Source organism: Drosophila busckii, chromosome 3L (genome assembly GCF_011750605.1).
Source record: "Drosophila busckii strain San Diego stock center, stock number 13000-0081.31 chromosome 3L, ASM1175060v1, whole genome shotgun sequence".
NCBI classification, from domain to species: domain Eukaryota; kingdom Metazoa; phylum Arthropoda; class Insecta; order Diptera; family Drosophilidae; genus Drosophila; species Drosophila busckii.
In genome coordinates this window covers 6,727,313-6,739,258 of record NC_046606.1, presented here as the reverse complement: position 1 = coordinate 6,739,258, position 11,946 = coordinate 6,727,313, and the positions used below count along the sequence as shown (strand labels likewise).

The 11,946-nt window shown below is 35.5% G+C and overlaps 1 non-coding gene across 1 annotated transcript; it reads left to right on the top strand.

Annotated features, from left to right (window-relative positions):
* The first annotated feature begins 2,626 nt into the window (after positions 1-2,626).
* Trnai-uau lies at positions 2,627-2,723 on the top strand. The gene is made up of 2 exons: positions 2,627-2,664; positions 2,688-2,723. It is a non-coding gene; the product is annotated as a tRNA-Ile (tRNA).
* The last annotated feature ends 9,223 nt before the right edge of the window (positions 2,724-11,946 follow it).

The following is an 11,946-nucleotide window of genomic DNA, read 5'->3' as shown; positions in this document are numbered from 1 at the left end:
TCAGATTGAGACATTACAATTACGTCAGTGTGTGTGTGTGTGTGTGTGTGTGTTTGCGTTTGTATCGAAATACTGTTTATTTTGCATTTTGCCTTTTACACGCGCCGTGCGATCGCCAGTTGCAAATTTATATATTTTCTGCTGCTTTGCTGTTTACTGCGTCAGCGTCTGTCGCCCAATTATTTAAGCGGCCGCCCGACTTGGCGTCGCCGTTGCCGTTGCTGTTGTCATTTGGCTGACATTTGAGTTCAAACACCTGCAATGCACTCGCACAGTGGGCCGACGCTTTCGTTGGCATTTTTGTCGCTGCTGCGCTAATTTGACTAAATTTTTTAATTTATAAGCACAGCGCATAGCGCGCAGTTGATAATAAATTTTAGTTAATGTACGCGGCGACAACCCTAGCACTAAAAGCACAGCTAAATACAAGTGCGTAAATATTTCAATGTGTACGTGTGTGTAAACTTGGCAAAACGTAAGATCAACAAAAAAAATTCCCACAAGCTGCCTTGACTGCTACGATGTGAAGTTTGATCAGGTGCGCATACAAATCTTGCGGCAAACTTTCAGTTAAGCAATAACAACAACAAGCCAAATGGCGTAAAGCAAGCTAAAGTTAATGAGAAAGTCAAATAAACGCAGCAAATAGCAAAGCAAAGTGCGAGCCTCTCTGTTAAGAGAGCGAGCGAGAGAGAGAGCGCTGCTGCTGCGACGCCCACGCAGGCTTCGTGTGCTTTTTGCTTTTGCGTTTTAAACTTTTCTTATGCCTAAGGGCTAGACAGACATCGTTTGATTGAGTGGACAGCGCACAGCAAAGTTCAAGTAAAAGTCTGTGCCGCTCTCTCTCTCTCTCTTTTTCGCTCTCTCATACGCTTTGTGCGCAAATATTGCAAAGTTCAACAGCTAAAGCAAAACTGAATGCAGCTGTGTCAATAATAATGCACAGCTTCACGTTAGGCCTCATCAATATTAACGCAGCTGTCCGCGCTGCTCACGTCAAAGCGCAGCAGCAGCGGCAGCAGCAGCATTGAACGCCAGAAACTGAAAGTGGCGCTACAAGTGCAAGCGATGCGACTGCAGCTGCGACGCCGACTGCAGCTGATAACAGCAGTTACGAATGAATGACAGACAAAACAAAAACAAGCATAAACAGCAGCCCTGCACTCACTCACTCTCTCTCGCTCCCTCGCAGATTACAAAGCCAATGCACAGTTATAGTTTTGCTTTGCTTTCAGCTGCGCTTCGTCTTCAACTACCGAAAAATGAGTGAACTTGCAGCTTAGTGAACGAAATTTGTAGTTGATCTTGAAATGTGATTAAAAAAAAAAGTGCTGCTGCGATTACGTAAAGTGTGACTCATAAGCTGATTTAATTGTTATAATGTGAGCGCAATTTATTGAATTATTATAATTACAATATTTTGTAAGTTTATTTGCTTGCTATAAATAATTATTAGCAGCATCAAAGCCTAGTTTCAACGCCAACTCAAAGTTTAAATTTCTATTGCTCTAATGTTGTTATTTACTATATGCATAACAACGTGATGATGCACATTATATTTCCTCGAATCGCGGCAATTTGTGCAGCTTTATCATTGTTTGATTTCATTGGCGCCAGTCGCCGCCAAGCTCCATGAACGCCTGCTCCCTGTCCGGACTCCGGAGACGCGCTGATATGCGATGCAAGTTCGATTTTGAAGCACACTAGTGTAGCAAGCACATTAAATTGTTTACTTTAGCTTTAAAGTGCCAGCAATCTTCTTTACATAATTAACTGTAAATTGTGTTAGGTTTTTGTTTTTCTCACATGACATCAAGTGTCTGTTCTCATATTTTTATAATTACAACATGACATGACAAGGGATTTGCTTTGCTCGCTTCGCTAAGTTTTTTCCATTGCGAAATCATTTATTTTTTTACAGCATTAAATTATTATTATTAATGTCATACAATGGTCATTTGTCACGCTTATTGTTGTTGTTGTTGCTGTTGCTTAGCGGTTTGTTTTTTGTGCATTGCATTTTATATGCAGTTAGAAACAACAACAACAACAACAATGATTGCAACGCTTTATGCCCAACGTAATTAGCGCAATTTGCATTTCCTGACTTGTGACTTCGAGCTTGATTTCTCAGTAATCACAGCACAGTAGTAGTAATAGTTGGGTAATTTTTTTTTACCCCAGCTATTGTTGTTGCTATTTTGCAATTCATTTGAAATCGAATTGTAACTGTTTTGTGCTTTTTTTTTAACTGCATTGAGTGCACACCTGTTTGTTGCCCCACAACGAAAGTGAAAAGCATTGTAATTACCTTTGTGTGCCTGCGCCCTGCGCTTGAAACTAAAACAAATTTCACTTTATATTTTACATATATTGCGATTAAATTAATCAGCGCTATGCTACTAATTTACTATTAATTCAAATCACACAAAGTTCTTATCACATTTGCCTGCCTGTGCCAAAATCGCAGAGCGTCGCGCTTTACAGCATAACATACAAATTTTCGCACACACACATATGCACGCACGCAATTTACAGAGAGCCAAAGAGCACAGCAGAAAGATTCTAAAGTTCTCGCATGGCGAGTCCTCTCTCTTGTTGGGCATTTGACGGCCGTCGTTCAACAGCTCCAGTGGCGCAATTGGTTAGCGCACGGTACTTATAATCAGTACACTGTGTCATGAGCAATGCCGGGGTTGTGAGTTCGAGCCTCACCTGGAGCAAGTCACTGTTGACTATTATTTTTTTTATTTTGCTTAATTTATTTAGCCAGTTTGTGCTGTTTTAAGTTGTAAATTAACGTTTTTTATGCTGTAAAAGTTAAAGTATAAGTCATTTTTGTTTGCTAATTCAGCAGTGGGCTTTTTTTGCTTTTGATTTATATTTTAGCGAACGCTTTATATGCATTTTATGGCTCGTTTGCTTAAACGCTTAGCATTTACTTATTAATAAGCAAATTTTGATTGCTGGACTTTAACCTTAGGTAGCTTAGCGAGTTGAATAACTGCTTTATAGCATTTTAATGTTTAAAATCATAATTTAAATTATGCGTAAATTTGCGCGCAGCTGTAGCTCAGTGGCAATGTGCTAAGCTTTGAGTTTGGTTGCTGAGAGTTCGCAGTACAGCATAGAGTATCTAAAAATTTAAGCATATTTTGCTTTAAGCATTTTTTAGCTAAATATTTAGCTGATAAACATTTCAGGGCGCTGTCAACAAATCAATGCAGATGGCCTCGCTGGCTATAGCGCCGACAGCTACAAATCCCAGTGACGACTCCAAGCAATCAGCTGTTAAATTTTTGAGTTTGAACATGCCACCCAAAATAAAGTTTGTTTAAATTTCAACAGTGCCCACTTCAATGGCAGCAGACGTTAAGTCTATGAAAAGTGCTCACACACACACACACAAGTGTTAAAAGCAGCAATTAATCAATAGAGAAAATCGAACTCAATATGTTTGCCTGATGTTCATTGAAATTATGAATAGAACGAAAAATCGTAAACACAAACAAAAGCCAAAACGCCAAACAGATGCGAAGAAAATGAAAAAGAAGTGGAAGGTGTTGAAAAAAGAGCTGCTTGGGTTTTGGTTGTGGGCGTTGTGGCAGCTGTGGCATGGAGTGTGGAGCGTGGAGTGGCTGTGGCAAACTCAATAAAAACGAAGCAACAAAACGCAGCGTCTAGCCAATAAAATGTTTGCACTTTTGTTTACAGAGAGCCGAGAGATGAACTCGCAGCACACTTAACATATTTGCTGCCAAGGCAGCTGCCAACGCTAGCGTGGTGGTCTTTATGGGCGTGTGGGCGCGACTGCTTTGCCCCCAAGCAAATATTTATGCAAGCAGCAAAAAGTCACAAGGATCAGCAAGTTTCGTCGATCGCTGCTTCGTCTTCATTTTGTGCCATTGGCATTCATGATGATGTGTTTACAGCTGCAATATTTGGGGCAACATTTATGCAAAATAAACAACTTGAGGCTCGCAAGTCTCGTAGGTTCTTCCTTCCTGCCCCAAAGTGAACGCAGGCGCTGCATTTCGTTCTGCTTTGCTTCAAGGGGCAGCAATTGATTTGGAACAGACCACCCAGCATATCAGCTCACACATAGCCCCTCAACTTGCCACCTACACACCCCGCATGCCACATTTGCCACATGCCCTAAGCAATCGCAACATGATCTGCTTCAGCTCACATCTCGAATCGATGTTTTTGCTCTGCTTGTGTTGCCAGCTTGTTCTGTTTCATGTTGTTGTTTTTGTTTATTTATGAGCCCAAAAAAAAAAACCAAGAATTAGGCCAATTAGTAGTATTAGCTCTTCCTGGCGTTAGGCTCAGTCTGTTTGTGTCTTTTAACACTAATTGCTGCCTCAAGTGCGCCGTCGTTTTTTTTTTTTTTTTTGAAAGCGCATCCGTTTATATTTTATATTTCCATATAAATTCATTTAAGAGCAAAAATGTGTCGCATAAATTTCGATTTTTATAAACAGATAACGCATATATACATGACATATTAATATATCTGTCAGCTGCTTAATTCAGATTAATGCACTTTGATTTCAACATTTTTTTTCTTTAATGTTTATTTGTAAATGTGACGTAAATCAATTTCAGGTTTCGTTTACTTCTATCAAATAAACAAACTGCAGCTATAAACAATTTATTAGATATGCAAGTAGCTGTAATTAGCTTGACTGAGTGTTGTTTATGCTGTAGACTAAAGTATATAAATTAATTTGAAATTTGCACAATATTAAATGCTGTAAAATAAATTCAAAATACATTATTTCAATGTGGGGAAGTCCCTACGAATTATTTATAAATTTTATTGCCCATTAACTTAACAAAATTAAATTAATTAATAATTTTTTATGTAGCTTTGATGTGCATATAATTTACTGTTATTTAATTTAAAATTATCAGAATTCAATTTTTCAATTTTGTAAAATAAAAATACAAAATATTTATATTTTTAATTAAATAAAATAATGCTGTTAAATTATTTAAATTAGGAAAATTGAATTTATAAATTTAGAAAAATAAAAATCCAAAACATTTTTAAGCGTTTTGCACAATTGAAAATTTTGTTGAAATTTAATTTCTTGTCAATGTAATAAAATTTTCAATTGCTTGTGCTTAATTTTTATAATTTTTGTAAGCAGCAGCGATATGTAAATAATTTATAATTTTTTATGCAAATTTGATGGGCAAATAATTTACTGTTTTACATTTATCTATTAATTTAAAATTAGCAAAATTAAATTAAAAAATTTTGTGAATATAAAAAATCCAAAATATATTATAAAATTATGAATTCTGCATTTTGTAGCGTTTTGCACAATTTAAAATTTTGTATAAATTGAATTTCTTGTTAAAAAATTGTTTGTGGCAGCGCTTTGTTAATAATTTACTGTTAAGCTTTTATAATAATTCTCAACTGGTTTACTAAAATTTTTCCAGCGCTGTTAGCTAACATTTAAGCAGTAATATTTTCTTTTATTATACAAATTTCACGCTATAAATATGCATAAGCATTTTCAAACTTATCTAAGCGAACAGGTGTTGGCCACTGAAGCAGACGTGTCAGTTTAGCTGACAAACTGACCCTGCCCGAAATAGCCTTGACATAACTATAAGCTCACACACACACACACACATATGCACATATGCATATATTTTACAAACATTAGCATTAGCTGTTGACAATGCCAAAGTCACGCCCAGTTTCAGTTTGCGAGAATTCGAAAACGAATTTCGTTGTGTGTTGTCGGCTCAGTCTAGAGAGATCACCTGGTTACAGCTTCGAGCTGCTCCCCTCCCCTCCTCTCCCGCTTGAGCTACGCTACAACTTTAAGCATTTTCAATTTCAATTTTTGTTGTTTTTGTTTGACGCACGCGCTTACGTCAATTTGCTGTGCGCAGTTGTCGAATTTGAACTTAAGCTCGCCACAGCGCCAGCGTAGACATGTCAATGCTGCTTAATTACATGCAACATTAACAATAAAAAAAAAACAACAACAACAACAATACGCGATTACGGTAGCTTGACGACATAAAGTTCACAAAAGTGCACGCAATGCTCAAACTCAAACTTAAGTTTTATAACCAAAAGTAAGCAAAAGAAATAAAACAAATGCATTTTACGAATTGCCAAGGCACAAAACGTGCCGCTGACAAAGCCAAACAGCAGTAGCAACTACAACTATAACAGCAACAGCAACAACAACAACAACAACAGCAACAATGTGCAATGTGCCATTGTTAATTGCATGACATAATCCACAGCTAATTCAAAAACGAAAACTCAATTCAATATAAAGCAATGAAATAAAGTAAGATATAAACTATACGAATATTAAATGCGCTTGTTGCAATAAATAAATTTGTATATTACAATTTGAATAATTCAAATTGAGCTAAGATCGTTAATAGCTGCAAATATTTTTTATAGATTTTAGATCTAAGTACTGAGCACTTTGAATAAAATCTTATAAATATTAAAAAAAATTAATCATTGCTGTAAATTCAAGCTGTGCTTAAAATCAATTGAAAATAATTTTCTAGACATTGAATTTAGGTTGCAAATATTATTTATTAATCGAAGTACTAAGCCCTTTGAATAAAATCTTCTAGTTAGTAAGCTAAATATTAAAAAAAAAAACTAAGCAATTAAAGCTGTGCTTAATATCGATTGAAAATAATTTTCTAGTCATTATATAGATTCTAATTGTAAATCTTATTAGAAGCGCTTCAAATATGTTCTGCTAACTGAAATTCAAAATTCTTGAAGCTTAAACTGTATTTTATGCAAGATTTGCTTTTAATTCTGCAAAATAATTGTTTATAAATATATTTTTAAATATAAATGCATTTCAAATATGACTTGCATAACTTTTAAGCAAGCTGCAGTTAAGCCTTAGTTAAAAAATAAATATTTCGAACTTCGCACTTCGTAATATTTTCTAAATTTTAAAATACATTTAATTTTGAATGGCATAATTTTTAAACATAATTTAAAAATAAATATTTCTTTAACGTTAGCTAATATTTTATACACTTCGCACTCGTTTCGTAATATTTTCTAATTTTCTCTTGTATAACTTTTAAGCAAACTGCAATCAAAGTTTAGTTAAAAAATAAATATTTCATTTATGCTAGCTAATATTTTAACTCACTTCGCATGCGTCTTGTAATATTTTCTTTACATAATTTAATTGCTGCTCTAGTCTATTGATCTAGTTAACATGCCCCATAGCCTTATAATTAAGCCCCCAAGCCGACAAATTGCATAGTGTGGCCAAAATAGTTTTGAAGTAACAAAATTTGTTGTAATTTTTATGCGCCACTACGCTGTCTTTTAATTGCTTAACTATGCCCAGCGGTAATTGTTAATAAACAATTAGAAAAAATTTACATATCGCGACGGCTGCTGATTGCAAAGACAACGGATAGCGATCTATGCATAAAGTTAAAGCTAATTTGTGTGCAAGATATAATCAACGCTGGTGGCCAACAGACAGACAGACGGACGGACAGACGGACAGTCAGAGTGCTAGATCTTGCTTAGAGCAGAGATCGAGTTGATGGACAAGTTTGTCAGCAGTTTGTAGCTGAGTCGGGGTCTCAATTTAGACACACGCCGCGTTTCAATTACACTCGATATACAATTGTAGTTTTCAATATGCAGCTGACAAAATGCCCATATAAACAAATAAACGCGCTCTCGATTTCATTAGCACACCAAATGGCTGGACGGGCACAGCAGCTGCTGTACAATAAAAATTGGAGCACAACGGATGCCAGTTCATCATCATCAGCAACAACATCAACGTCATCATCAGCGATTGTTGCTCGTTGCTGATGCACACAGTTGGTTGCGGATGTGAAAACAGCTGGGCCGACGTAGCGATCGAGAGTCGCCAATTGGACACAAATTTCTGTGTGTGTGTTGTGAGTGGTGGGGTGAGGCGTTAATTGTGACAGAGGTCACAGCTGTTCATTATACGTTGCGTTGCGTCTTACGTTTGTGTTTGCCTGCAAAGCCAAATTATATATTCATTGAAATTCATTGAGGTTTTTCCATTTCAATTGTGTGGCGCCGCCACAGCAGCTTGCAACACATCAGCAGCCTTAGTCATTGATTGATGCCACACATTGTTGCAAGTACTAGGCCTGGCCCGCCTGCCATTGCTGCTGCTGCTGCTGCTGCTGCTGATGATGTTGTTGACGTTGATGCGCCACAGTTTGCCGCCGATCAACTGCGTCAGTCAGCCACCTTCAGTCTCAGCCAGCAATGCCACCCACTCCCCCACTCACCCACTCTCTGTCTCTGCTCAGTATTAACTGCAGTTTTTGACTGCTGGCAAACATATGGCAACAGCTCGGGACTATTCACTTTGATCTAGGCGACTGTTTGCTTTGGCAGCCTGGCCACTGGGTCAGCTCGGTACTATGGGCAGCATAAACAAAATTCTTGTCAAAATAAATGACGCATATTTTTATAAAAATTTATATTTATTTATGCCGTGCGCTGCCAGCAGCTTATTTATTAATTAATGCAGCCACAGTTCAATTCAATTAACCCTTTAATGCTCACACATTGAGTAATTTTATTTACTTTAATTTATCAAACATTTTATTTCATTATATATTTATTTATGCTGTAAGCTTATATGAATTAACCTTTTAATGCCCACACATTGGCAAAAAAAAACTTTTGTATCATTTACTTTAATTTATGAAAGTTTGTGCTTTATATTTATTTCATTAAATATTTAGTTATGCTTAAATTAATTAACACTCTTATGCCCAAAGTGCGCTCATTTAATTTAAATGCATTTAAAAATATTTTTATTATTCTTGAGCATTTACTTTAATTCATCAAACATTTTGCTTTGCATTTATTTCATTAAATATTTTTTTATGCTTTAAGCTTAACCCACTTATGCCCAAATTGCGCACACTTAATTTTTTTATTAAAAAAAAATTGCTGCAAAATGCATTTAAGAATATTATTCTTATTATTTTAAAGTTTTTAAAAGCTAACTCATTATAGCCATTTAAAATTTGTTAGCTACATTTATTAGTTACAATTGAATTTAAAATATTATTTAATTGTTTTCAATTTATCATGAAATTTCCATTGCTACACACACATTTATAATTTGTAAAATATTTGCTTGGCATTTTCTTCTTCTTGCTCTCCCCACTGGCAGCTTAATTTACAACATTTTGTTTGGCATTGCGCACTTATTTTAGTTGACCCATAATACGTCTATGGCTGGCAAATTTGGCAGCCACTCAAGAACGCATTGGGAAATGTTTACGCTAATGGGCCACGTAGCCACACGTGCGTTTAAGCCCTTTAAGTGCCCGACCCTGCCCCTGCCACTTTGCTATGCCTAAAGTGCCATTAGGACGCGCAGAAATTTCGCACATGCTGCAAATAAAAATTTAATAACTTGCTCAAAATATTGCTGCAAACAGTAGCACGTACCATGAGTCACACACACACACACACCCACTCAGTTGATGAAAACCAATCATGACATTTGGCTGAGACGTCGAGCAAGCCAAAGTTGCTGCCGCGCCTGCTGCCAAAAGCGCAGCCAAGACACTTGAGGCAAGCAGCAGCAGCAGCCATCTGTCATTATCGTCCGTCCGTCCGTCCGTACAGAAATTTGTAACCTAATAATTTCGCTGCTGCTGCTGCTGCTGCAACTCAATTAGTGCAGGGCTTAAATTACGCATACGCCGTGTACGCCACACACTTCAATGCAACATATGGCGCATAGCCAACCCTTAGAGTTAGTTTATGAATTATGCAGCAAAATATTAAAAACAAACGAAGATTTCCCCATGGACATTTGAATGCTAAAACGTGTTTGGCATCAGTTAAGCGATAAGTGAGATTCTTAGGGTGGGAAGGGTTCTCCCTCTCGCTGATAAACTTGTCAGTGTCAAATGCCAACCCCTCGCAATAAACAATAAAAAAAAAACATTATATAAAACTAAAGCAAGTCAAGTACATTTGCACGTGCCTTAATTGTTTTGTTTATCTAGCTATTGTTGTAAACTAAAAAGTTAAAAAAAAACAAAAAAATTAAAAACAAACGACATTGCAATGTCAGCAGCAGCAGCAGCAGCAGCAGGCACAAACTATAAGTCTGTGTATAGTTATTGACTCAAGCTGTCAGTCAGTTCGTCAGTCAGTTAGTCAGTTAGTCAATAATTGTGGCATATGCACACACCTGCTATTTATTGTTGTTGTTGTTGCTCGTCTCGCATTCATTGACAACCCACGCCCCAAAAAACTTGCAAGACTCGTCTGCGCTATCTCTAGCGCTACTCTTCTCTCTCTCGCTCTCTCTCTCTCTATCTCTTTCTTACACTCTCGCACTTGTCGGCATCACATTGCGGAAAAAACTGCAGCGCACGTTTCGCGCTTCCAGCGCTCATGTAGCTTTGAAGGTTGTCTCGCCAAATTACAAAAAATAAAAAATAAAAAACTATACAAAACATCGCGTTTTAGTTAATTGTTGTTTTTGTTGCTGCTGCTGCTGTTAGTGCAAACATTTTATTAGCGGGGCCAATTGAACAATTTGTCTTTTGACAGCTTGTGGCAGCAGCCGCAGCAGCAGCAGCGGAAGCTTCAACTGCTGCAGCTTCATAGTTTAGCCTTGAGACTATCGCTAGTTAACTTGACCCAGGTAAACATTAATTTCATTAGCTACTTGCCAATAGTTAATAGCGCTATTGACTGCTGACGACTTTGTAAATGTTAAATTTAATAAGTGGAAATTAATATTAAAGCAAAAACTATAAACAAATAAATAAAAGCAAATGCCTTCAAAATCGAATTTAAAATTGAAACTTAAATAAATAAAATACTAGAAAATTCTTATTATATCAAAAACTATAAACAAATTAAATGTGTTTAATAAACATAATATATTATCAATCAAATGTCAATAAATATAAAATTGAAATTTAAATAAATAAATATTAGAATATTTTAAACTAACTTAATATTTCAAAATCAATAAATATAACATTGACACTTAAATAAATTAAATTTTAGAATAATTAATTTGAAACTTGAACTAACTTTGTTTTTAAACTTATATCAAAAACTATAAATGTGTTTAAAAAAAATAATATAGCATTATTATTTGAAATGTTTTCAAAATCAATAAATATAAAATTGAGATTGAATTAAATGAAATGCTAGAATAAATAATTTTAAACTTGAACTAACTTTGTTTTTAAACATTTATCATGCTATCATAATTCAATTAATTTTGTATTAGCTTCTATCAAAAATTAATACATTTTTAGCTTAATTTGTTATTAATCTTTCAACTTGCTGCCAAAATTTAATCATTATTTATTTATAGGTAATAAAAATATTTATTTAATTTAATTGAAAATATTTGAACAACAAAACATTTAAATACTTAACACAAGTCAGCAGTAAAATTTTATTTTTATGCCATTAAATTATTTATTATAACAATTTCATGGCAATTTGCATTAAATTTTTGCTTTAATTATTGCTGCTGGCTAAACTAATTTCTCACTCTTATGTGCAACTGTTGCAATCAACATGTAAACAAATTAAAAATTGATTTTGAAACTAGCTTAACTTCCTAGACTTTTACTATCTTGATTTATCGTCTGCACACAATTTGCAGCTCTCACTCTCGATCTCGCTCTCGCTCTCTTGTGCAATTCATATCCTAATTGCTGCACTTCGGCCATAAATATTAAACATACTCGAATCGCTTTTAGTTGTGTATTTGTTAATTGCCAGCCCACCCATTCCAGATGCAATTGGGCATACAAGACATGCGTTTTATTATAAAGAGCGTGCCCGCCTTCATTTTCAGCCTTTACAGCGATTTTTGAGCAGCTGCTGAACTTTGACCAATGCGCTCATAAAAACTTCAAAAT